At 49.3% G+C, this 6,000-nt stretch overlaps 1 protein-coding gene across 2 annotated transcripts in view; it reads right to left on the minus strand.

Moving 5' to 3' along the window:
• Positions 1 to 5,554, minus strand: part of Znf385b (zinc finger protein 385B) — a 396,470-nt gene extending 390,916 nt beyond the window's left edge. For both annotated transcript variants that reach the window (XM_076569754.1, XM_015988633.3), the window contains exon 1: positions 5,302 to 5,554. The gene's annotated coding sequence lies outside the window, so the exon portion shown is untranslated. The remainder of the gene's footprint in view (positions 1 to 5,301) is intronic.
• Between the last annotated feature and the right edge of the window lie 446 nt (positions 5,555 to 6,000).

Genomic DNA, 6,000 nt, shown 5'->3' on the forward strand with positions numbered 1-6,000 from the left:
ACAATAGAAGCTCAAGTTGTTTAGCTGGAACAGGACCATGATGCAAGAACACAGGCAGAAACACACACCAGCTTGAGCAGATCAGCAAGCCCGTTTCTTTGCCCAGCCCAGCATTTGTCTGCCACCCCAAGGGAAGGAAGATCCACATGATGTCTGCCTTGGTCCTGAAGCAGACCCAAGAAGTTCTGTCACCTACACCTTCTACTGACGGGGGATGGAGGAACCCAGAAAGAAAACAGTTTTGTCTGGGGTCTCCCACTGGCAACCAAGGCAAAGAGAGCGCTCACGTCTCCTGTGCCCTGAAAACTTCTGGATACTGTAGAAGAAAGGGTGGGGCAGTGAGTCCACCAAGGCACCAAGGCACGGAAGAGAATTTCAAGAGAGGGTGGGGAGGGAGAAGGAGAGAGAGTGTGTGCACAAAGACAAGGAGAGGGGGGATCAACGCAGAGTAAGGAAGAAAGTGAGCCAGGATGTGCAGCCCTGGGAAAATGAGCCCCATGTAACACAGCACTATTATCTGGCCGGAGAAAACCCGCAATGCGGTCAGGTCCAGTTGCAATAATGTAGCACCAAAATCACACCGGAATGCCCACCCCTCCACTCGTCCTTGGGACACATATCCCTATCTGTCCTTTCCTGATAGGAAGTAGTGTGGAAGCCAGCACCAACTGTACAGTCAGCAAGAGAGGCAGTCACTGCTCCAAACTCCCAAGCCTGTTTACCACCACCTTCTGCCTCCATGGGGAAAACGTGGCCCCAGCACCAGCTTCTTCCACGCTCCCTGAGAGTTTGTGAGAGATGCAGAACCATGGGCCGCATCCAAGTCCCTGCTCAACCAGAATCTACACTTAATAACACTTACGTTTATGTGCATATTCAAGTTTATGAAGCACAGCCTCTACTCTAAGAACCAAATTGAAGTGTTTAAATAATATCAGTTATATAAACTGAGACTCCAGAAGCAGGAAGAACTTCTTCCAACTAGTTACATTATCTACTGACGTCCTCTGAGAGGCCAGGCCCCTGGCTAAGTATTTTCAGGAAATGACGGGCTAAGGTGAGGCCAGGTTACTGTAGAGCTCTTAAGTACAAATGCAGAAAACACGTCATTGACTGGCACTTCAGAGAAGTGAAATCGAAGGTAATAGAGTTTGCTGGAGTCAGAGCTGTAGTTCAAAGGGAGATGCAGAAGCATGCAGCAACTGCCCTGACTCTCAGACAGGTGGAAGTGGGTGGCTGTATGGGAACGAAGGGTCTGTTCGGGATGGAGGGGACAGCATGAGCACAGAGGTGCAGGCCAGAGCCCTGCTGCGGGTTAGATCAGCCACCGCCTTCAGCACAGGGCAGGTCACACCCACCGAGGCAAGGAAACACCTGACTACACCTCAGAGGACTAAACGGAGGAGCTCCAAGCCAGTGGGGTTGCTGGGGCCCTGTTTCTACCACTGTAAGACGACATTCTAGCAGTGAGTTCCAACACTGAAAATCTTTCAGCCTCTCACTGAACATCAGCAGAGGCTTTCAAAATTCTCAACCAAGGCTGGGCCTAGCACAGGGCAGATTCACTTAATAAATAAGTCAATGAGGCCAGAGCGCAACCTACGAGCAGCCAAGGATCTCGCTCTGAGAGCAAAGGTTTATGTTACTGGGCACTGCAGAGGAGTCGACCAGTGAGTAAGTTTTAGACAGCTTGTTCTCCCAAAGCAAGAATGAAATGCATTAGGGACACAGGAGAGACACAAGAGAGGGCAAACTAATCAGCGAGGGTGGTAGTCTCTAGAAAAAGATGAGCTTGAACAAAGGCAGCCACACTGAGAATACGAGGATGAGACTCTCGAGAGGCACTGTGGGGAGGGAAACGGGGGCTGCTTGTGAAGAATTACGTGTGGAAAGAAAAGGTATGCGGGAGGTTCCGGGTGCTTGGGAGAAATGTGAAAACTGACACAAAGTCACCCCTGGTCATTTAAAAGAAAGATGGTGCTCGGAGTTTAAGTTTAGTTTTAGAAAACAGACGATGGTAGACTTAAGGCACCTGAGAGCAGCACAAGACCCTCTCTGGGGTTTCACAGTGTAAATATGAAGCTTAGGAGGCATGCAGAACTATGATGTCATTTTAGGGAGAAATAATCTAGATTAATAAAGGACAATGCTGGATAAAATCTACAAAAAAAGAGAAGATAACCTACAAATCAAAGAAAATCAAGAGAAAGCATTAGATTAAAAAAAAAACTAACAATAAAGAAGAAAAAGGTTGGGTAAATTCATCATATTGAGATCCATGGGGAACAGAGACAAAAATGTGGAAATGGTCAAGAATAATGAATGGTGTGTAGAGAGGATGATAATAAAAACAAGCAAACAGAAGTTAGGAAATTTCAACACAAACACTGTCATTTCATGTAGATAGATAGATGATAGATAGATAGATAGATAGATAGATAGATAGATAGATAGATAGATAGATGTCAGGCAGTCATGGGCTTGCTCAACAATACCTTGTCCTTGAGGATTATAAGGAATACCTGTTTATGCTGAATTTGCAATTGAGAACAAAATTGATAAAAAGCTTTACTAATATGTCCAGATCCTTATCAGTTTTAATAACTTTTGGTATCCCCATATAGGAGAAAAATTTCAGGCAATGAGCAACTACATGTTTGGCGGCTTCTCCAGATTGTGCACTGGCCATCAAAAATCCTGAATAAGTATCAATTGTCACATGCATCTATTTACATACGCTGCTTTTCCATTAGATGAGCCATCAGTAAACACTAAAGCAGCATCCTTTACTGGAGTTTGCATTACTAATTTAGGAAAAATAAAAGAATTCATCTGAGCAAATTGTAATAATTGATCAGCAGGAGAATGATTATCAATTTGACCCAAAAATTGAGTAAAAGCAATAGCCCAAGAATCATTATTCAATAACCAATCAACTTGTTTAGTAAATGGAACATTTATTACATTTTGTTCCTTTCCAAAATAGCTTCTAGACTCAAGCCTGTTCCATTTTATTGTGGTTGGTGCTTCTGGTGGCTATCATCTGGCAATACTGTTAGGGTCCATCATTGCAGTTGGACTTTCTGTGGAACACCAGCCCTGCCATACATTTCTTCAGCTGTTCCCCATGATCCCTTCACGTCTTTAAAACCATTATCGTCTGGGTGACTTAAATTACAAAATTTAGCTGCCAGAGCAAGGTGCATACTTGTGTATAAAAGCATTGAGGTGCAGCTTTAATATTTTATTAAATAAACTTTGTTTTTAAATCCTAAAAAAAAAATGTTTAGGCAGTAACATTTTCAAACTCAGTCAGGAGAGGAAGGGAAAAGCAGAGTTGGGATGTCTTGCTCATGGTACCCAACGCCACCCAGCATTATTCTATGTAGATGTTCATCCCTCGGAGCTGTTTGCTTTGATGGATTCCCTTTACTCCCAGAGCCAGGACATTTGATCATACAACAGTCCCACTTTGTGACGATATCTTCCAACTGCTGTCGGGTCTCATTATTTGCTGTGCTTGGGTGCCAAGCACTAACCACACTTCTGTCTCTAATTTGACTGAGGAGGAAATGCCTCCATTTGGTTTCTCTCTGACTCAGTTCAAAGAGACAAACTGTTTTCTTTGGTCCTGGGGATCTGTACGTTGGTAAAATGCTGTAAGCTAACAACATTGTTTTTCTTAATATCAATGATAGTGGTTATTAGGCCCCTCTTAAATCATTTACCTATGTAACTGGAACATAATGTTATGCAAATGAGATGCTTCAGGAATTATACTGCAAAACACTAGTATCACCAGCCCTATGCCAGCAAGGGCAGTGATGCTTCCTTGTTTTGGAGAGTTCACCTTTCCAAAAGCATTTACTACAAATGCACCCATGAGAGGTCAAGGAGATTTACAAGAATAGCTCATTTGATTTGTGGTTTTCACCTTAAACTTCCTCAAATCACTTTCGCAGATGGGTAAAAGTGTATTTGATGAATCCACAAATACCTGACTACTGAAAAATATAAAATCTGAACAACCAATGCTTTGTCCAAATAAACATATTTTCACCATATATATATCAAGTAGCCAAAATTGCAAGCCAGTATTTTACATTCTAAGGACATTCATCTATGACAGGAAAGGACAGCCTATACGCAATGCACACATGATATTAAAATACGATTGAAGGATTACGGAAACAGGCAAAAGCAGACCCCAAAACACTGAGGGGAGATAGCTGGAGTCTAAACGTTTGAGATGGTCTCAGTAACTTTCTGAAACGCTTCCCCTCTCATTTAGTAAACACATTTCTCAGCCCTTCCTAAATTGTATGGACGCTGCCAGTCTAGCCCACAACACAAGTGTTTTTGTTCCATTTGGGCATCTGTTTTCCCTGTATCTTGCTTGCTTCATTGTGACAAAGTTTGCAATAGCCTCCGTGTACTGCGCATCAGATAAGCAAAACCAGAAAGAAACACCAACCTCCTCTCTATATGAAAATGTTTCCAAATCCAGGAACTTTTGAGGCCATTCCAAAAATGTTTGTTTGTGCTCATGGGGGCAGGGGCATTTTATTTTCCTTGAAGGACCCAGGACATTCGCCATCAGAGTGTCCTCCAGAGCCATAGGAAGCAAAGCATGAGCGACCTCCGTCTAGCCTTCCCCTCATCCCAAGGCCCTCACACAGCAGAGGCAAAACAGATGGTCCTCCCCCTCCCTTTTCCCTCCTCCCTTCCGCCGTCCCGCAGAGTCCTCCCACCCTGAGCTGACACCTTCACCAGCTCTCACTAGCCCAGGCTGCCCTTTGCAGCTCCTAACAAGTACAAACTTTGGGCATCTGCTCTTAAACCTCACCATCCACCTATCTCCTGGTCTTTTCTCTGCAGGATGCCCTTGGGACCCTAAGCTTCCACCGTCATACTCCCCTCGCACCTCGGTACCCAAATTACTCATTTCCCTCTAGTTAAAAAAAAAAAAGAGTCTGCAAACCCCGGAGTTCTGGGGGCAGAGGCGCTGCCGCTGACCCCTGCGAGGCTCTCCTCGTCCCCCATCCTTCTCTACGCGCCCCTTCCGTCCAGGCTTCTCCTAGCCCACCCTGGGGACTCCGTGCTCGTCCAGCTTCCCCAACCTACTCCTTGACTCGAGGGGCTGGCGGGAGCCTCGCCTCTGCGGCCGGGGCAGCGGCCAGGAGCCCGCCTCTACAAGTGGGGCGGCGGGACGGAGCGCAAACTCCATGGTTCGCCTGGGCGGAGGCGGTGGGGACCGGCGCGGACGCGGCGACGACGCGGGGCGGCTCGCCCCAAGCTTACCTCTGCGCGCGGGCGGCGGGTGCGCTGGGACAGCGGCTCCCGAGGCCGGGGGGCTGTGGCCGGTGCCTGGGAGGCGGCGCTCCCGCCAGGGCTGCGCTGGGGTTTCGCGCAGACGCTCTCCCGCGGTCTGCGGCAGCCCGGGGCGGTGGCGCCGGCGACAGCTCTGCGCCGCGGCCCCCGGAACTGTCCGACCCAGCGGGAGCGCGGGCTGAGCGGCCGGTAGCGGGCTCCACGCTCGGCGCCTGCGCGCCCGGCCTCGCCCAGGTAAGGGGCGTGTGCCCGAGTCCTCGCGGGCCACCGGGACCGGCGTGAGGACGGGCCGGGGCGCTAGGCGCGGGATGCTGCGGCCGGGGGTGAACGCCACGGAGACGCCCGGGGGCGGCGCAGCCTCGGAGCCCGCCTGGCCACCCGGTCCCACGCGCCCCTCAGCCTCCAGCAGAGGTCAGGGTGTGTGCAGGGGGCGGAGGTTGGGGGGGGGGAAGGTCCCCAAGCCGGGATGCCAAACCTCGCGCGTAGGGGGCGGGGGCCGACGTGTCACCTATTGGCCAAGCGGACTGAAACTCTTCTTGGAGATGCTCGCCACCAAGTATTGGCTCCTGCCCGTGCGTGCAGCTCGGGGCTAGCTGGCGGGCGACGCGGAGCAGCCTCCCCGCGTGGGCCCAGGGCTTCGCAGCCCAGCGCGAACCCGCGAGGCTCGTG

Source organism: Peromyscus maniculatus, chromosome 4, assembly GCF_049852395.1.
Source record: "Peromyscus maniculatus bairdii isolate BWxNUB_F1_BW_parent chromosome 4, HU_Pman_BW_mat_3.1, whole genome shotgun sequence".
NCBI lineage: Eukaryota > Metazoa > Chordata > Mammalia > Rodentia > Cricetidae > Peromyscus > Peromyscus maniculatus.